Genomic DNA, 22,368 nt, shown 5'->3' on the forward strand with positions numbered 1-22,368 from the left:
AATAAAAAATACAGATCACGGGGCAAAAAATGAGCCCTCATACCACCGCTTATACGGAAAAATGAAAAAGTTATAGGTCTTCAAAATAGGGGGATTTTGAAGACCATTTTCACCTCAAGGACCAGGCCAATTTAATTTTAGCGTTTTCGTTTTTTCCTCCTCGCCTTCTAAAATCCATAACTCCTTTATATTTCCATGTACAGACCCATATAAGGGCTTGTTTTTTGCGTGACCAATTGTATTTTGTAATGAAACCTCTCATTTTACCATAAAATGTACGGCGAACCCAAAAAATAATTTTTTAGGGAGGAAATTTTAATGAAAACCTAAATTTTGCACATTTTGGAGGGTTTTGTTTTCACACTGTACAATTTACGGTAAAAATGATAGGTGTTCTTTATTCTGTGGGTCATTACGATTAAAATGATACCCATGGCTAGATACTTTTATATTTTTGTACCGCTTAAAAAAAATCTAAAACTTTTTGTACAAAATCAGTGATCTAAACTCGCCCTATTTTGACCACCTATAACTTTTTCATTTTTCCCTATATAGGGCGGTATTAGGGCAAATTTTTTGCGCCATCATCTGTACTTTTTTTAGATACCACATTTGTGTATATAAAACTTTTAGATCATTTTTTATTATTTTTTTTAAATAAAATGTGAGAAAAAAGCAGGATTTGTGGACTTTTTAAATTTTTTTTACATTTAGGCCATTCACTGTACGGGATCATTAACATTATATTTTGATAGTTGGGACATTTACGCACGCGGTGATACCAAATATGTATATTTTAAAAAAAAACGCTTTTTGGGGATAAAATGGGAAAAACGGAAAATTTTCATTTTTATTGGGGGAGGGGATTTTTCACTTTTTTTCACTTTTTATTTTTACATTTTTCAACTTTTTTTTTGTACACTTTTTATGTCCCCATAGGGGACTATCTATAGCAATCGTTTGATTGCTAATACTGTGCAGTGCTATGCATAGGACACAGCACTGCTCAGTATTATCGGTGATCTTCTGCTCTGGTCTGCTCGATTGCAGACCAGAGCAGAAGACCCCGGGAGACAGCCGGAGCTAGGTAAGGAGACTTCCGGCTGTCATGTTGGATGATCGGATCCCCGCGGCAGCGCTGCGGGCGATCCGATCATCCAATCAAAGTGCCGCAATGCCGTGATCTGTATTGATAACGGCATCGGAGGGGTTAATGGCGGACATCCGCGCGATCGCTGATGTCGGCCATTACCGGCGAGTCCCCGGCTGCTGCTAGCAAACGTAGCCTCACTGTATGTAATTCTGTGGTTTAGTAAGGGTTAAAGGGGTACTCTTTTTATTTTTATTTTTTTTAAATCAACTGGTGGCAGAAAGTTAAACAGATTTGTAAATGACTTCTATTAAAAAATATTAATCCTTCCTGTACTTATTAGTTGCTGAATACTACAGTGGAAATTATTTTCCGTTTGAAACACAGAGCTGTCTGCTGACATCACGAGCACAGTGCTCTCTGCTGACATCTCTGTCCATTTTAGGAACTGCCAGAGTAAAAGGAAATCCCCATAGCAAACATATGCTGTTCTGGGCAGTTCCTAAAATGGACAGAGATGTCATCAGAGAGCACTGTGCTCGTGATGTCAGCAGACAGCTCTGTGTTTCAAAAAGAAAAGAATTTCTGCTGTAGTATTCAGCAGCTAATAAGTACAGGAAGGATTAAGATTTTTTAATAGAAGTAATTTACAAATCTGTTTAACTTTCTGCCACCAGTTGATTAAAAAAAAAAAAAAGTTTTTCACCGGAGTACCCCTTCAAATGCCAGGTAAAATACAGCAGTAAGTACAGCCGCCCGGTATATTTCACCTGTTTAACCCAGAAAGAAGTACGGTGCCTGCCTGAAAAAAATAAAATAGATAAATCACCAGGTCCAGATGACATTTTCCCCCGGTTTCGAAGGGAGTGAAGTAATGTAATAGACCAACCCCTATTTCTAATATTCAAGGACTCTAAAGTGACAGGGTCTGTTCCCCAGGACTGGCGCAAAGCAAATGGTGGCAAAATTCAAAAAGGGGCCAGAAAGGGACCCCGAGAATTATAGGCCTGTTAGTTTAACCTCTGTTGTATGTAAATTGTTTAAGGGTTTTTTAAGAGATGCTATTTGGGAGTATATGACTCCATAAAAGCATGGGTTTAGGAGGTATTGGTCCTGTCAAACTAAGCTCATCAGCTTTTATGAGGAGGTGAGCTCAGGGATAAATGCATTGATCTTTCCAAAGCATATATAGCTTGATTTTTCCAAAGCATTTGATACAGTGCCTCATAAAAGGTTGGTACATAAAATGAGAATGCTTGGGCTGGGGGAAAATGTGTACGTAACTGGCTCAGTAATAGGAAACAGGGTGGTTATTAATGGTGCATACTCTGAGTGGGTGACTGTTACTAGTGGGATCTATTCTTTTTAATGTATTTATTAATGTCCTTTTAGAGGGTCTGTATAGTAAAGTAGCAATCTTTGCAAATGATAAGCTCTGTAAAGTGGTTAACACTATAGAGGACAGTGCACTGTTGCAAATGGATCTGGATAGGTTGGAGGTTTGGGCTGAGAAGTGGCAGATGAGGTTCAACATGGATACATGTAAGGTTATGCATATGGGGGAGGAAAAATCCTGCCTGGGATTATGTATTAACCCCTTTAGGACATTATATATTTTTTTTTCTTCATATTTGCACTTTTTTTTTCACCTGACCTTCTAAGAATCAGAATGCTTTAAATTTTCCACCTACAGACCCATATGAGGGCTTGTTTTTTGCACCAGCAATTTTATTTTCTAACGACATTAATAATTTCCCCACAAAATCTACGGCGATACAGAAAAAAAAAATTGTGGGCCATTGTAAAAAAATGCCATTGTAATTTTGGGGGCTTCCGATTCTACGGAGAACACTTTCTGGGAAAAATGACACTAGAAATCGGTGAATTTACAGTGATTAGATGAGTCACAAACTTCTTGGCTCGGCAGTTGCTGACCTTAGCCTGAATAAATTAGTTCAGCTTTCAGGTGCTCTGGTGGGCTGGAAAAGGTGGATACAGTCCTAGGAGAGTCTCCTAGGACTGTATCCACCATTTCCAGCCCACTGGAGCACCTGAAAGCTGAACTAATTTATGCAGGCTAAAGTCAGCAACCGCCGAGCCGAGAAGTTTGTGAAGAATCGAATGATTTTTAGAAGGTGATGATGAAAAAATGAAAATGCAAAAGCGGAAAAACCCTGCGTCCTTAAGGAGTTAAGGAAAGAATTAAATCACATTTAATAACTTCTTTTTTTTTTACACAATTTTTTTTAGCTCCCATAGGGGACTATTATATGCAATCTTCAGATTGCATACACTATTCAATGCTATGCCATAGCATAGCATTGATCAATGTTATCGGTGTTCGATTGCGCTAGGCTGCTGAGGCTTCCTAGAGCATCAGAGCACCGATCGGACGGTGAAGAGGCAGGTAAGGGCCCTCCCACCGTCCCCTCAGCTGATTGGGAAATTGCATTTTGTTACTGCAGTGGTCCCGATCAGCTCCACTGAGCTGGTGTTTTTTTAATTAATTTTTTATTTTTTATTTTTTTTTATTTAAATTTTAGATTCCGCAATCAACATTAATCGTGTCGTCTAAAGGGTTAATGCCAGACATCACCGGGATTGGTGATGTCCGGCATTAGCCATGGGTCAGACCAATCCTGGCCGGGCATCAGTCCAAATTCAGTCAGCCTGCGCTCGCTCCCTGCCTGTCAGGGCTGCGCGCATTGCCTCCCTGGCCTCGCACGCCGACCGTCCCCTCCCCCGACATGTACAGTCTGGAGGCAACGTGCGCACTGAATCTCAGTGCCTCGCTGATGCTCCAGGACTGTACATGTCCAGTACAGGTAAGTCTGATCAGAGGTCTTATTTATTTCACTTGAGGAAATTAATAAGATGGGGGGGGGGTTGCGGTTGTTCAGATGATTCAGTGACCAAATTATATACTAAACTGTATATACATGCCCTGAGTGTTTTCCTAAGATTCTGCCTCTAGTTTCACATCTACACCCAGCATGCCCTCACAGCCAATAGCTGTCAGGGCATGCTGAGAGTTGCAGTTGTGAAACAGCTGTAGGCACGCTGTTAGGAAAACACAGGAGCGCAGCATAGATGAGGTAAGGGCAGAAGTGGGCACCCAGCAGACATCAGTGACATCGCATCTACTGGGGAAGTCGGCTTCCTGCTCAGCCTCAGTGAGCAGGATTAGAGACAGCAATATATCACTTTAGAAGGTAGGAAAAAAAAAATTTAAAGGCAGGGAGGGGGTTAGGGATAGATTAGCAATAGGTAGGGACAGAAAAATATAAAGTGGTTAAATGGGAAAACACTGGGGATGACTGACATGGAAAATTTAACTGTAACAACCAGTTTCAGGCAGCTGCTGCCAAGGCAAATAAAATCATGGGATGCATCAAAAGGGGCATAGATGCCCATGACAAGGAAATAATTCTACCATTGTACAAATCACTAGTGAGACATATATTGGAGCTGGAGAGCGTTTAAAGATGGGAAACCAGGGTAATACGGGTAATGGGAGGACTACAGTTCCCAGAAAGATTATCAGAATTAGGGTTATTTAGTTTAGAAAAAAGAAGGCTTAGGGGCGACCTAATAACTATGTATAAATATATCAGGGGGCAATGCAGAGATCTCTCCCATGATCTATTTATACCCAGCACTCTATCTATAACATTGCGGCATCCTCGTCTAGAGGAAAGATGGTTTCTACACCAGTACAGATTGGGGTTCTTTACTGTAAGAGCAGTGTGACTATGGAACTCTCTTCCAGAGGAAGTAGTCATGGTAACCTCAAGGAGAGTTCAAAAGGAGCCTGGATGCATTTCTAGAACATAATAATATTACAGTTTATGGATATTAGATTTATAAGAACAGAATGTTGATCCAGAGATTTATTTGATTGCCATATTTGGAGTCTGGAAGGAATTGTTTCGCGTCTAGGCTTCATCAGGGGAATTCTCAGATACCTGATGTTCAGGGCTCAAATTATCTCCATTGCCCGCATCTTTATCCATATATGCAAGATGTTTATTTGACAGTCAAGTTCCAGGCAAAGTTATTTACATGCAATACAGTAGCCAAAGTAAGATAAAGCAAAATTGAGACCTCTGCTTATAGGAGAACTGCAGCGCACAGCAATTGCTTTTAATATACAGCAAAAACAAAAGTTATATAGCTTTCCTATATACTTGCATTTTCTTTCCTTCACTGTTCATCTGAAGCTCATTCCTGAGCTGTGCACAGGAAGCTCAGTAGTTCTTTCAGCTAGCCTTACTTTCCAGCTCATAGAGCTGCATTAGGCAGCCATTTTAGGCTCGGAATGTCACTATTGCCCACAATGCAACAGGAGGGTTTTCTCCCTCCTGTTCCAGTTTGATTATCTGTCCCTTATGAATATGTAATGTACTAACTTTTTTTTTTTCTTCTTCTCGTTTCAGATACTTGTATGGAGAGGACTACTGCGCATGTAGTGGACTACGTCAATGACCAGCATTTATTTTTATTTTTATCTTTTTTCATAAAATGGTTAACCGAGGGTTTGTTGGGGGGACTTTTTAGAATTAACCCCTTAAGGACCAAGCGCTTTTCTGTTTTTGCACTTTCGTTTTTTCCTCCTTACCTTTTAAAATTCATAACCTTTTCAATTTTGCACCTAAAAATCCATATGAGGGCTTATTTATTGCACCACCAATCCTACTTTGTAATGACATCAGTCATTTTACCCAAAAATCTACGGCGAAACGGAAAAAAAAAATCATTGTGTGACAAAATTGATGAAAAAACACCGTTTTGTAAAATTTGGGGGCTTCCGTTTCTACGCCGTAAATTTTTCGGTAAAAATGACACTTTATCTTTATTCTGTAGGTTCATACGATTAAAATGATACCCTACTTATATAGGTTTGATTTTGTCGTACTTTTGGAAAAAAAATAACTACATGCACAAAAATTTATACATTTAAAATTGTCCTCTTCTGACCCCTATAACTTTATTTTTTTGCGATATAATCTGAAGTTTTAATCTGTACCATTTTTGTTTTGATCTGACTTTTTGATCTCTTTTTATTCCTTTTTTATGGTATGAAAAGTGACCAAAAATACGCTATTTTGGACTTTGGAATTTTTTGTGCGTACGCCATTGACCGAGCTGTTTAATTCAGGATATATTTTTATAGTTCGGACATTTACGCACGCGGCGATACCATATATGTTTATTTTTATTATGGTTATATACTTTTTAAATTTTTTATTTAACACTTTTAGTACCTCAGCAGTTGATTGCCCAACCCCTAGCCCCCCCCCTCCCTCCCCCAGGATCGCGCTGCGGGGGGGGGCGATCCACCCCACTGGACCACCAGGGACGGGGAATACAGGCACATTTAGACACCACTGTCAACTTTGACAGCGGCGATCTAAAGGGTTACTAGCAGGCCGCGGTGATCGCCGCATGTCAGCTATTAACGCCTGCCCCCAGCTACAGGAATCGGCAGGGGGCCGGCCGGTATGACGCGGGCTCGAGTCGGGAGCCTGCGTCGTACCCCGTTAACGGCCATTGGACGAGCATGTGCGTCCATGGACGTTATGGGGTTAAAAAATGTTTAAACGTGTTGTTTTTTTTCTCATTTATTTTACAGGCTTAGTAGTGGAAGCTGTCGTATAGACGGAATCCAATACTAAACTGGGGCTTAGCGTTAGCCCCAAAACCAGCTAGCGCTAACCCCCAATTATTACCCCGTCAAATATGGCGCTCCTGGGCCTAGGTGGTAACAGGCTGGCATTATTTAGGCTGAGGAGGGCCAGTAACAATGGTCTTCGCCCACCCTGGTAATGTCAGGCTGTTGCTGCTTGGTTGGTATTTGTCTGACACTGAAAATACGGGGAACCACACACGTTTTTTTATTTTATTGTTGAAAAAAAAAAATAGGGCTCCCCGTATTTCCCCCAGCATAAGATTCCTCTTATTTAATTCTCCGCCAAATACCAACCAAGTAGCAAAAGCCTGACGTTACCAGTTTGGGCAAGGACAATTTGTACTGGCCTTCCCCAGCCTAAATAATGCCAGCCTGTTACCGCATAGGCACAGGAGCACCATTTTAGACTCTACAGGCCTGTTGGTACCGGCTTTTCTCAACACCTCTGGAGCGGTTAGATACCGGGGTAAAAATTGGGGGTTAGCGCTAGCTGGTTTTGGGGCTAACTCTAAGCCCTTGGTTAGTAATGGATTCTGTCTATAAGATGGCTTCCACTACTAAGCCTGTAAAATAAATAATAACATATGTTTTAAACATTTTGAATTCCAAAAACACTCCCCCACAAGCCCTCATTAACCATTTTATTAAAAGCTAAAAATAAAAAAATGCTGGTCATCGACATAGTCCACCGAATCTGTAGTAGTCCTCGGCATTAACGTATCTGAAAAGAGAAGAAAAGAAAAAACATGAAAAATGGGTTAGTACAATTTGGACACCCATTAAGCAGTGTTTCCCCAAACAGGGAGCTTTTAGGTGTTACGAATCTACAACCCCCATCATTCCCAGACAGCCTTTGGCTGGTGGCAAAAAATGTGAAAATAAAAAATAACTGTGAAATAAATGAATTTAAAAATGTAAAAAAAAACATGTGAACATGTCTCTTTCCAAAGACAACAATGATAGCTCTCCATCATAGTGTTTTCCAAACTTTGTCTCCAGCAGTGGCAAAACGACAACTCGTTTTTCAACAGCTGGAGGCACCTTGTTGGGAAACACTTGTATATTCTGAAATCCACTTGTTGTCCCATCAGAAGCTCAAACTATTGTTCTGCCTCCCGCAACTGCTTTACACGGCAGCGCTTTTCCATCACATCATAGTAAGGCCCTTTTCACACTACTGTTGTGCTCTGTTGCTAATGTCCATCAGGCTCCGTTAGCGGGTCTGGAGCACAACTGGTCTCGACGGATCCCCTTGACTATAATGGGGTCCCTCGGGCACTGTTATTTTTGGCGGAAGAAATCGGTTGAAATAGACTGCTATTGCAGTAATTGGTCTCCCGCTATTCTCCGATCGGTGTCACACTGCCGTGTTATAATGGCAGTGTGAAAATAGCCTTAGACTTTAATGGACAGTGGAGCAAAGCTACACTTGCAAACTGTAACTTTCACACTACCATGTCATACTGTGTGTCTCCAGCAATGGCAAAACTACAACTCCCAGCATGCCGGGACACCCAAAGGCTTTATGGGCATGCTGGCAGTTGAAGTTTGGCCACTGCTGAAGACACACAGTTTGGAAACCACTATTACATGTTTACTACAATAAACAACGATGGTACCGCTATGCTGCACCTGCACTCAACATATTAGAGCAGTGGTTTCCAAACTGTGTGTCTCAACTACAATTCCCAGCATGCCTGGACAGCCAATGTCTGGCCTTCTTTATAGTAGTTTAACATGTAGTGGTGTTTTCCAAACTGTGTGTCTCCAGCAGTGGCAAAACTACAACTCCCAGCATGCCTGGACAGCAAAAGGCTGTCCAGGCATGCTGGGAGTTGTAGTTTTGCCACTGCTGGAGACATACACAGAGTGGAAAACACTACTGTAATATGAATCAGTGCGAGCACACAGCTGTAGTTTGCATTTCTATTGGACAGGGGGGAGAGTTGGGAGAGTGACCTCATTAGGATGGGATAATTTTTTCAGTATGGAGAGCAGGGGGAGGGTAGCAGCTTACAGGAAGTAGGAGAATCTTGGGAAATGGAGTCTTTATTACATTACCGCTCACTCCATGCATGCAAACAGAGGGAACTTCAGGTGACAATAACAGGAGAACTGCTGAACTGATTTTGACCAAAGACGTCTTGTAGGGCTGGGCGGTATAACCAAATGTGTGTATCACGGTATTTTTTTAACTTTTGGCGGTTCCATGGTATATAACAGTATTTCCTGGGCTAATAATTAATTGGGGGGGGGGGCAGAACAGCGCTCGCAGGTCACATAGGATTACTTCCCCGATGTGGGGACAGCGCAGCGCTGGGCTGATTCATTCATTCCCGAGGGGGAGGGGCCAAACCGTTATTGCAGTATGGGTTAAAATTCATATCGTGCAGCACAAAAATTTCGGTATTCGGTATGAACCGGTATACCGCCCAGCCCTAATGTCTTGCTGGATAGGTGTTTACCTAATCTGATTGATCCTGTAAAGTTATTTTTTAAGTATCAGTGCTGCATATCTCCTTTAAGAGATTGGTGAAGAAGATAGAATGTTGCTAATAAAATTAATCACTCCATGCTCTACTTTTTGCATTTCAACTCTCTCATTTAGTGTTTTTTCGAAATGGTTTATTTTGTGCACAGTGGCTTCTAATGCAATGAATGCAGTACTTTTTGAAGAAATTGATACATCCGATTCATAATTGACTACTAACAAGACAAATAGATGGGGCAGCAAAAAAAAAAGGGGGAAGTCATTATTATGGGGGACTTTAACTACCCTGATATAGGCTGGGGAGCTGAAACCTGCAGGTCCAGCAAGGGAAACAGGTATGTGGCAATAATAAAGGACAATTTAATTTTCCCAGCTAGTGCAGGACCCAACAAGAAGGGGGTAACTTCTGGACCTTATACTAACCAATAGGCCATCTGTCGAGGTAGGGGGGCATTTTGGTAATAGTGACCACAGCATAATAATAAGTTTTCATTTATCCTATAGCAGTATGTCTGACTAGGGGGGCCACAAAAACAATAAACTTTAGGAAGGACAATTTTCACCAACTAATAGAGGACCGCAGTGACAAAGATTGGAACTCAGAAATAAAAGCACTGAAAGGATCTTGTGAACGACATATACCCTACGGGAATAAACGTGCTAGAAGTAGGCAAAACCAATTTGGTTAACTAAAAGAGTTAGGGATGCAATAAATGATAAGAGGAAAGTGTTCATACTACTAAAACAAGAAGGTAGTGGGGAAGTGTTAAAAAAAATTATTAGGGGAGGAATAAATTCTGTTTAAAAAAATAAAAAAAAAGAAATCTAGGAAAAATTGCAACAGAGACAATGATTGCCATACAAATTAAAAAGAACCCAAAAATATTCTTCACTTACATAAATAATAAGGAACTTTAAACTGAAAATGTTGGCACCCAAAGAAATAGTCTGGGCGTAATAGTGGATGAGGAAAAGGCCAGTCTACTAAAGGCCTTCTTCTCTACTGTATTTACACAAGAAAATCCAATGTCCGAGGACGAGGGAAGGGATAATGTAAATGTTCCATCCCAGGGTTTTGCAGGAATTAAGTGAAGTGTTAAACAGACCCTTATTCCTTATAATTTAAAGATTCTATGACCGGGAGTGTTGCACAGGTCTGGCGCTTGGCTAATTTGGTACCAATATATATATATAAGGGATGCTATTATGGATTATCTTAATGAAAATAACCTTCTGACAGAGCACCAACTTGGGTTTATGCAGGATCGGTCCTGTCGGACTAATCTGATCAACTTCTATAAGGAGGTCACTTATAGATTGAACTGGGTGAAGCTGTGGATGTTGTATATGTGGACATTTCTAAGGCGTTTGATACTGTGCCAGACAAAATGTTAGTACACAAAATGAGGATGCTGGAACTAGGGGAGGATATATGTAAATAGTTACCAAATGGCTCAGTGATAGGAAGCAATGGGTGGGGATTAATGGAACTCAATCTGGTTGAGTGACAGTTACAGTGGGGTACCACAGTGGTCAGTACTGGGTCCACTTCTTTTCACTATCTTTATTATGACCTTGCAGAGGGATTACAGAGTAGAATTTCAATTTTGCAGATGACACTAAACTAGGTAAGGTGATCCCCACAGAGGAATATAACATAATATTACAGAGGGATCTTTTGAAGCTGGAGGCTTGAGCACAGACCTGACAAATGAAGTTTAAATAGGCACTATCAGATATAAACCCCAGCCCCCCCCCCCCCCGCTATAATGTCACTGGTCGTACTTCATGATTGACAGCAAGCTGCTCTGCTCCCAGCTGCCTGTGTTTACTTGTCTGCATGTATATAGAAGGGGAGGGGCAGGACACTCTGCAGACCGGCTCGTGTGAAGAGAAGGGGGAGAGAGGCAGAAACAGAGCTGGCCTTTGGGGTGTGCGAGCTATGCGGTCGCACAGGGCGCCATAGCAACAGGGGCGCCGGGCGGCCGACACAGCTCGCTGTGAGAGCGCAGTCTGTGCAGAGATCAGGGTAGAGTTGAAGCGCTGCTCAGGGCCAGACACACTTAGAACTCCTAGCGCTTGCTGCAGACACAATTTTTTACAATCCCCGCTGCTGTTTCCTGATCTCCGCTCTTAGGGATCAGGGAACAGTGGGGATATTACTGCAGGGGGCCAGACACATAGCGAGCGCTGCAGGCGGGACTAGCGCTCCCACGGGGCAAGACACACTTCACTACATCCCCACTGCTAAGCGGGGATATGGGCAAGGCATCAGCGCTGCAGGGATGAACAGAGAAGCAGGTTGCTCTCAGGGCTCGAGTCCTGCAGGAACGGCGTTCCTTTGCTTTTTCCAGACGAGGAACGCTGTCCTGACCTCTGTTCTTACCCTCCCTCTCTTCCCCTGGCCCGGACTGCTGTATGTGGAGATGTAGGACCTGTGATGATGTCACCATCACGTGTTAGGGGCGGAGCTAAGCTGTGGAGGAAAAGGAGAGATTGTGTCTTTAGGACCTGTGTGATGCTGTGGAGAAGGCGGAGCTGAGCTCGAGGAGAGGTCACATGTCACTACAATAAGGTAATTATATGGAAGGAGATTAGTACAGTGTCATCCCTGTAGTAAGGAGAATACATGAGGAGGAGGTTTGTTACAATGTGTCCCCCCAGTAGTAAGGAGATTACATGAGGAGGAGGTTTGTTACAGTGTGTCACCCCAGTAGTAAGGAGATTACATGAGGAGGAGGTTTATTAGTGTCACCCCAGTAGTAAGGAGATTACATGAGGAGGAGGTTTGTTACAGTGTGTCACCCCAGTAGTAAGGAGATTACATGAGGAGGAGGTTTGTTACAGTGTGTCAGCCCAGTAGTAAGGAGATTACATGAGGAGTAGGTTTGTTACAGTGTGTCACCCCAGTAGATTACATGAGGAGGAGGTTTGTTACAGTGTGTCACCCCAGTAGTAAGAAGATTACATGAGGAGGAGGTTTGTTACAGTGTGTCACCCCAGTAGATTACATGAGGAGGAGGTTTGTTACAGTGTGTCACCCCAGTAGTAAGGAGATTACATGAGGAGGAGGTTTGTTACAGTATGTCACCCCAGTAGTAAGGAGATTACATGAGGAGGAGGTTTGTTGCAGTGTGTCACCACAGTAGTAAGGAGATTACATGAGGAGGAGGTTTGTTACAGTGTGTCACCCCAGTAGTAAGGAGATTACATGAGGAGGAGGTTTGTTACAGTGTGTGTACAGTTAAAATCTGTGACTGAGCACTGAGTCTTGCCCTGTTACTAAACTCTTATAAACCGTGGGCAGCTGTATGCCTGCAGCCTGTAAGAAGCCTGGAACCGTGCAGGATGTCAAGTTTTAGCTTGGACGTTTTTGGAGGGGTTTTTTTGCGCAATCTGCGGGTTGTATTAGAAATCTTGGGTGAGTTCCCACACTTTTTTTTTCCAGGACTTGACCCCTGGTTGCTCTGATCCCAGAGGTTGAATGTCCCACTCATTGTGAAGGTCCTTTTAAAGGGGCACCCTTGTAGAAAAATATCTTTTTGTATTGGGGGGGGGGGGGCGCCACGAGGTTAGCTCGCACAGGGCGTCTGAACACCTAAAGCCGGCCCTGGGCAGAAACACATTGCAGACAGTGAATAGAGGATTTATTTGTTTAAAAAGTAAGTGTACATGCATGTATGTGTGTGTGTGGATATATGTGTATGTGTGTATATCATTGTGTCTATCTAATGTGTATGTGTAAGAATATATGAAGCCTGTGTGTGTGTGTGTAATAAAGGGGGACTGCAATCATATGCCTCCAGCTGTTGCAAAACTAAAACTCCCAGCATGCCTGCACAACCAAATTATGTGTGGGCATGCTGGGAGCTGTAGATTTGCAACAGCTGGAGGCACTCTGGTTGGGAAGCACTGGACTGAGGAGAGTGAGGGAGGGGGAGTGGTTATCACAGTGAGAAACCCGCCCCCCTACTTCTGGTGGACAAAATTAAGGTATTTCAGAAATAAAGCTAATTCTGAGAGAAATGTAGGTCACAGACAAATACAAAGTACATGTTCATGATCATGATGAGATACTGATCAACATATAAAAATTTTTTTTTTTTTTTTCTGAGTGATCTGACAGGTACGCTTTAATGTGGATAAATGTAAGGTTGTGCATTTGGGCCGTAAAAACAATGTACTATTCTGTGCTAAATAATAAAACATTAGGTAAAACTACTACTGGAAAGGATTTGGAGATACTAGTGGACAGTAAACTCAACTTTAGTGGTCAGTTTCATGGGATGTATTAAGAGAGGGATAGAGGCTCGAGACAAGAACATAGTTTTGCCTTTGTATAAATTATTAGTCAGACCGCACATGGAGTATTTTGTCCAATTTTGGGACCTGTATATACGAAGGACATGGCTGAACTGGAGAGGGTGCAGAGGAGGACAACAAAGATTATTAATAGAATGGGTGGATTACAGTACCAAGACAGGAGAAAAGACGTCTCGGGGGCGATTTGATCACAATGTACAATTATATGAATGGACAAGATCATTGTAGTGATCTTTTTATTCCTAAGCTATGACAAGGGGGCATCTACGTCTAGAGGAAAGAAGGTTTCATCATCACAGACAGAGATTCTTTATAGTAAGAGCAGTGAGACTATGGAACTCTTTGCCACATGATGTTGAGGGGGGGGGGGGCTGGATGTTTTTTGGGGAAAAATATATTACAGGTTATTGATACTAGATTTATGTGGGTAGAATGTTGGGAAGGAATTGGGTATATGCGTATATGCCCGTAATTCATTACGGACATTATACAGTGACGGGACATCTTGGCGGAAAAATTACTGCATGCAGTAATTTTTCCGCCGCGATGTCCCGTCACTTTATAACGTCCGTAATGAATTACGGGCATATACGGGTGCAAACGGGCAGTTACAAAACCCCATAGGTTGCAATGCGATTTAGTCACAGCCATCAGGGGTTTTGGAACGGCCGTTTTTCCCCGATATAGTGACTGAACTTCTGACGGAAGTTCCTAAACGGAACAATAATATAGTCTGATAGGAGCCTAATACAGACCACAGAATCAGTCCTCACCACAATACATACCTCAGAATCAGTCCTCAACACAATACAGACCTCAGAATCAGTCCCCACCATAATACAGACCCCAAATCAGACCCCACCATAATACAGACCGCAGAATCAGACCCCACCATAATCAGACCCACCATAATACAGTCCCCAAAAACAGTTCCCAACATAATACAGACCCCCAGAATCACCTCCCACCATAATACAGACCACAGAATCCGTCCCCACCATAATACAGACCCAGTCCCCACCATAATACAGACCCCACCTTAATACAGAACTCAGAATCAGACCCCACCATAGTACAGACCCCAGAATCAGACCCCACCATAATACAGACTCCAGAATCAGACCTCCATACATACATACATACATACAGACCTCAAAATCAGACCCGACCATAATACAGACCCAAAGATCAGACCCCAGTCATGTTGCGCAATAATATACAGTTACATTAACTGACTCACCATTTACATCTTTTGCGGTCAGCAGTGTCCTCTTTCCTTCTGTTCTCCTTCTGACTCTGACCACCATGACGACTTCTTCCAGCTAAAACCCATCACTGCAGCATCTGCAGGACAAACATCTTAGTTTCTGCATTTTTCCAGTGCACCCCCCAGAAGTGCAGAACTCGGTGGAGTTTCTTCCATTCCAAACAGTGTTACAGAGCAGTCTATGTTTCAGCGACATGTCTTTGCTTTTGTCAAGCATGAGAGGTGACGAAACATAGCCTGCTCTGTAACACTGTTTGTAATTGAATGAACTCTTTATACTTTGGTGAGCTACAATTTTCCTTGGATATAAGTAGATAGCTATGCAGGTAGATAAGTTCATAAGTAGGTAGCAAGGTAGGTAAATGGGTAGCTATGTATGTAGGTAGGTACTTAGGTTGCTATGTAGGTAGCAGGGCTGTGGAGTCAGAGTCGAGGAGTCGGGGTTGGATGAAATTTTGGCTACCTGGAGTCGGAGTCGGCAAATAATGCACAACCTCCGACTCCTACTAAATTTAGATTGGAATTAAAAAAAAGCAAGTTTAAATGTCCCAATTCACAAAAAGTTATAATTAATAACTTCTCTACTGTAAGAATAAAGACCAATGCATGCAGTGCCTCACGTAATCGCAAAACGAACACGTTAAGTGACCGTGAAGAAGCATGCTTTTCATGTGCTTCACTATATGGCACGCAACGCACAATTAGGAGTGGCAATACTTATACTTTCCATAGTGTTGTGTTCTGCTGTTACAGGGAACCCATGGGTAACCTAGCCTCTCACTGATAAGGGATTAAGTAAATATGTTTTTTGCAGGACTAGAGACACTTGTATAAGTGAAGGGAATGGAGGGTCAATAGTAAAAGACAAGCTGTAAACCATTGGAAAAACTGCTGCCATTCAGCTAAGGCTATAAAAGCTTGTAAAATCTGATTGTTAGCTTAAACTTTAAACATGACTATGGGATTCTACTAGGGAAAACATGTTATATAATAAATGCCCCTTCCTGGATCCTTCCACTGCCCTATCTTCAGCAGAAGATCAGCACACAAAAAGGAGAAGCTTGCAGCTTCTGCCCAACTACCCCTCTCTGCTAGAAGAGCTTAGAAGAACTTGGTGGAACAGCTTCTTGGATTCAACTGTAAGTGTTTATAAATACATTTGCATATTAATACAGAGGAGTCGGAAGTACAAAAACCTGTGGAGTCAGAACATTTATCTACCGACTCCACAGCCCTGATTGGTAGGTTGGTAGGTAGCCAGGTGACTGAGTAGGTGGGTATGTAACCAGGAAATTAATAATGTAGGTAGCCAGGCAGGTAACTGTGTAGGTAGCCAGGTAGGGAAATAGCCAGTGCTCCTTCACATTCAAATCATCCCCCTCCCTGTCACCCCCCATCACTTGCACCACCACCCCCATCACTTGCATTTCCCCCCCCCCCCCCTCATCATCATCATCACTTGCACTCCCCCCATCATCCTCATTACTTGCACTTGCCCCCTCATCATCATCATCACTTGCACTCCCCCATCATCATCACCACTTGCACTCCCCCATCATCATCATTACTTGCACTTCCTCACCCCCTCATCATCATCACCTGCACCTCCCCCCCAGTCATCATTATCATCACCACTTCCCCATGAAAATGTTCAATATACATACAAAAATACATGCATGGAAAAGAAAAGTAAAATAACCACAAAGTAACAGATAACATGATGAAAAATTACAAGCATTTAGGTGGAGACATACAATAGTTCATATACAAAAAACCCTGGCATCCAGAGTCCAGCTGTAAACATCCGGACACCAGATGTAAACAGAGAGTGATGAACAGCGCGGCGCATAGCCTTGTGGAGCTGCGATCGCGAGTGTGGCAGTCAAGGACATGTCACTGAGGGGTGGCCGCCATGGTTAATGTGGGTCACGTGGCGGCTGCCCCTCAGTGACGCGTCCTTTATTACCACACTCAGCGCTGTGGATGACAATCGCAGCTCCACATGGCTCTGCGGCCGCCCCTCATTGACGTGTCCTTGACTGACTACCGCACTCAATGCTGTGGATCGCGATATCCGATCGCAGCTCCACACGGCTCTGCGCCACCCTGGCCATCATTCTCTGTTTACATATGGCATCCGTATGTTTACAGCTGGACACCGGATGCCAGGGTCTTTTGTATATGAACTATTTTATGTCTCCACTTAAATGCTTGTAATTTGTCCTCATGTTATCTAATACCTTGCAGTTAGATAACGCGTAATCTGTTTGTCTTTTAACTACAATAAACCCTCCAGTGTTTTGCCAATCCTGCTTCTCTGGCTTGGGCTTATTTGACTCCAATTGGAAACAGCAGCGCCTCTGTACGGTCATTTTCTGCTACTTGTACAGATAAAAACTTTTGGAATGTTCCTTGGACACGTCAAAAGTTTTTTCCTACGATGAAAGGGACACTATAATATAATAAGATTGGGAATTAAAAACATTTTGTTGTATAAAAGGAAACAAAAAAAAACTGAAATAAAAGAACATACAATAGTATCCACTGTTTCTGTAACAACCTGATTTATAAATCTATCATCATAAATTTAAAAGACAAAAGCGCTCCCTCGTGTGACACCTTCAGCATAAAAATTTACCTAACTCACCTAAAACGGTTGTGCAAATTCCCGCACAAAACCTATATGCACTTGGTCATATAAGGCTGCTGCACATTCCTCCTCACACTCCCAAGCGTGAATAATAAATAGATTCCAATACCACTCCAAAACGTATTTTATTAAAACATGCTACCGGTTATGAAACCGGAACGGTTTCTTCTTCAGGCATGATCATAAATTTGACCTTATATGACCAACTGTACGTAATAAATGTCTTAAAAAATAATAGACAATTGCCATGATAACTTTTTTTTTTTTGTTCATTCTGCCCCCAAAACATAGAATAAAAAGCAATCAAAAAGCTGTACACCACAAAATGGTACAAACAACATCAATTCATCCTGCAAAAAAACGCCCTACATGTTAAAAAATATTTTTTAGAAGTTATGGCTCTCAGATTATGGTGAAACAAAAACAAGTGATTTTTTTTATTCAATGTTTTTATTATCCAAAACTAGTAAAATATAAAAATACATTTTGTATCGCTGTTATCACATTACCCAATAAATAGTTAATATTTCTACAGCATAATATAAAAACAAACTCCAACATTTTTTCTTCCTTTACCAGATTTACCATCCCAAATGCATCAGAATTCTGGTTCCCACCAAAAACATTCTTACATAAAATGTGCAACATTTATGAGTTTTAGACACTTTTTCCAGCACCAAAAGGGGCATGACTTTAAGAGGGGCCAAATAATGTGCACACGATTCTGGTTTCAATTTAGTCAACTAAAATGTATCTAAACTTAGACTATACATTTTTTAGATGCACCCTGATGTATCTTGTTAAATCTGGCACGTTTGAAGACAGTCTAAAAACGAGACAGTTTTACAGTTTTACCATTAAAAACAGAACTATTCCTGCAAAAATGAAGCACTTTTACAGCTACGTGGCAAAAAAATGAAAATGTTATCGCTCTTTGAAAGTGGGTATACAAAAATGCTGGGTCCTTAGGGGTTTAAATGGGCACATTCATTAATCATTAAAAAAAATGCAGAACCTGTGAAAAGAAAAAAAGGAGGGGAGAGGACAGCGCCTCGTGTATTATCCTAGACACCAGAGTCCCAGGAGGGACTGGGAAAGTGACATCTCGTTAGAATGGCCGTTCACCAGATAGATAGTAAAACAGGCATATCGCCCCTCAGGGGTACTAAGCATGGAGACAGTCAGGAAAGAAGTAAGAAAAAAGCAGAACCTTGTCTGGGCGCTGTTCGCAAATCCAGGACAGTCCAACAAAATTGTGTAGGAAGAAAGTGCCGGGAGGAACTATATTTATTAATATACTTCCAATGACACGTTTCGGAGAGTATTTCCTCCTTCCTCAGATTGGCATACAAGACATGGCACCAGGGGTGCTTTTATATACAAAAATGGATGCCCACTTAAGGTGGGCGGAGCTAGGCACACAGTTCATAATTTACACATATACTATAAAAAACAGCATTAAACCATTTACAAAAATCACATTTCATAGGAGACAAAATATACAGATGGGGGGAGATTTATCAAAACCTGTGCAGAGAAAAAGTTGCCCATAGCAACCAATCAGATAGCTCCTTTCATTTTATAGAGGCCTTGTTAAAAAGGAAAGAAGAGATCTGATTAGTCGCTATGGGCAACTGGGCAACTTTTCCTCTGGACAGGTTTTGATAAATCTCCCCCATGGAGTTTAACAATAAATTCTTGTAGTTTGCAGAGGCAGAGTTACATAACTATAGGTCACAGTATGCCCTCTGCTCTCATGCTCCGGCAGTGTTACATGCGAGCAAGGTTCAATGAAACATAAATAAACAGAGCGTGGTTGCGCTAGTGTGAAGCATCTGGGTGTACAGCGAGGCTAGTGTTATGTAGTTAGGGACGCGTCGCCAGGGCCGGAGACCACGTGGGGACATCCAACCAATTACAGGCACGAACGGGGAAACTCACTGATAGAGATACACAGGAGACTCGCGCTGTCAGTGTAGATGTCCTGTGGATATTGCAGGCTCCTGACAGCGTTCCTATTCACAGAAAAATGGTAAAAGCAAGGTAAGGATCTGGATCTGATCAGGTGACAGCTGATTGGTATCATACAGGGTGGGCCATTTATATGGATACACCTTAATAAAATGGGAATGGTTGGTGATATTAACTTCCTGTTTGTGGCACATTAGTATATGTGAGGGGGGAAACTTTTCAAGATGGGTGGTGACCATGGCGGCCATTTTTAATCCAAATTTAGTTTATTCAATAGGAAGAGGGTCATGTGACACATCAATCGTATTGGGAATTTCACAAGAAAAACAATGATGTGCTTGGTTTTAACGTAACTTTATTCTTTCATGAGTTATTTACAAGTTTCTGAGCACTTATAAAATGTGTTCAATGTGCTGCCCATTGTGTTGGATTGTCAATGCAACCCTCTTCTCCCACTCTTCACACACTGATAGCAACACCGCAGGAGAAATGCTAGCACAGGCTTCCAGTATCCGTAGTTTCAGGTGCTGCACATCTCATCAGCATAGACAATTGCCTTAAGGGGGTCAGATCGGGAGACCTTGGGGGCCATTCAACTGGATATGCGAAATTGCTACATGATGATGTGTTTCCCTCTTTATGCACTGAAGCTGGCACGTTCCCTGAGTTTTGGTGCACCACCACATTATGGGTGTCAAGTCCGAGCATTCCTAGAAGAACAGTTTCCTGGAAAGTGGATTGGTTGTCGTGAGCCAGTTGAATGGCCCCCAAGGTCTCCCGATCTGACCCCCTTAGACTTTTATCTTTGGGGTCATCTGAAGTCAATTGTCTATGCTGTGAAGATACGAGATGTGCAGCACCTGAAACTACGGATACTGGAAGCCTGTGCTAGCATTTCTCCTGTGGTGTTGCTATCAGTGTGTGAAGAGTGGGAGAAGAGGGTTGCATTGACAATCCAACACAATGGGCAGCACATTGAACACATTTTAGAAGTGAAATAGAAGGGGATTGGAGAGGCTCTTACCAATCTGTTAACCCACGGCCTGAGCTGCCCAAATGACACCTACACCCACGGTGTCTAGCAAAAATACAATAGATAAAGAAATTGGGGCTCGAAGGTCTGTGAAAATTTGAAATAAAATTAATTTATTTGTGAAATTGATTTATTAATGTACAATATATAGTAAAAATTATATTAATAAATTTTAAATATTATAGTGGTCTGTGACCTACTGGGCCCTTGTAGGTCAGCTAGACTACAGATAGTGTAAGATAAAATCAGTGTTTATGTAATGGAATAAAACAATATAAAAACAATAATATGAATACAATGGTATAAATTTGTATAAAGTGTCCACAATAATACAAGTGACTTCAGAATTGTACTCCTGGTATAATTAATTGTAGTCCAAGTGAATACATTCTTCTCTCATTGCATGTAATAAATATTGGTGCAGATTCTGACAAATACCGATATACTGTAATCCAAGTGTGGGTATAGATATGCAGAGCACAACAGTACTAGTTGCAATTGTATCCAACATGTAGTAGTTTGTATCAGCTTTCAAGGTAAGGGTAAAATGAGCTTTCATTCATGCAAAAAATCGATCCTGGCTCCTAGGCAGAGTGCCTGCTGCAGGAGACTCAGCTGTCTCAGTGTAGCAGCAATAAGTGTAATAGACAGTCACGGATTGATGTAATAATGTTTAATGGGGTACTCCGGTGCTTACACATCTTATCCCCTATCACGCCACCTCCCGTAGGCTTGCGGTCGACCGTAATCAGACCCAGAGCAAACACGCTCCGGGGGCTGATTACAAACGGGGTGCCGAGTGCATGATCACGGGCGTCCCCAGCTGCGGGACTCCCGCGAACAGGCATCTTATCCCCTATCCTTTGGATAGGGGATAAGATGTGTAAGCACCGGAGTACCCCTTTAAGATAGAATTTGCACCTTGATTAGATGTGTGCTGGTCTCGGTGCAATCCCAGCTCTAGCACAGAGGGCCCACTCCTGGAGACTCGGCCGTCTCCGATTTGGCAGTGATGGTAGTGGGCTCCTTTTGTGTGGACTGCAGCTGTTCTGTGGGTAACGACCAAGCTGTGTCCTAGCAATAGGTGCCACGTGCCTGTCAATGAAGGAAACAGGAGTAGTGATGATCCTTGGTGCTTTGTCTATGAGAGGTAAAATTGGATATAGTGGTAGTTAAGGCAGGACGCGTTTCAGGTCCTCCTTAGGACCTTTTTTCAGCAGCTAAAAGTAATGATTAATTACTTTTAGCTGATTCATTAAAATCAATAGGAATATATACATTAGTAGCATAAGTAACTAGCGTATCAGCATAATTTAGAGTGACAAGCCAAAGTTATTGGGCACTATACATGACAATAGCATAAAAAATTATAATAATTTATTCAGTAATATGATGACTATTTTGAATAAGAACCATAGAAAAAGGGGAAGATTAGCAACATATAAAGTGGTAGCACATGTAAAACCATTTATTCTAGGGGGTATAGTTAATAGCAGCACAGAAAGGGGAATCTACCTAGAGTGTAGGTAGATTACCTGTTCTGTGCTGCTATTAACTATGCCCCCTAGAATAAATGGTTTTACATGTGCTACCACATTATATATTCCTAATCTTCCCCTTTTTCTATGGTTCTTATTCAAAATAGTCATCATATTACTGTATAAATAAAACATTTTTTACGGAATTCAGCAGAGGATCTTCTGGGGTGGACATTAGAGATGAGCGAACTTACAGTAAATTCGATTCGTCACGAACTTCTCGGCTCGGCAGTTGATGACTTATCCTGCGTAAATTAGTTCCGCCTTCAGGTGCTCCGGTGTGCTGGAAAAGGTGGATACATTCCTAGGAAAGAGT

General features: G+C 42.0%; 1 protein-coding gene across 4 annotated transcripts in view; it reads left to right on the plus strand.

Annotated features, from left to right (window-relative positions):
- Nucleotides 1-22,368, plus strand: part of NEMP2 (nuclear envelope integral membrane protein 2) — an 84,560-nt gene that overhangs the window by 40,097 nt on the left and 22,095 nt on the right. The window lies entirely within an intron of this gene.

The sequence above is a fragment of the Hyla sarda genome, chromosome 8 (genome assembly GCF_029499605.1).
Source record: "Hyla sarda isolate aHylSar1 chromosome 8, aHylSar1.hap1, whole genome shotgun sequence".
NCBI lineage: Eukaryota > Metazoa > Chordata > Amphibia > Anura > Hylidae > Hyla > Hyla sarda.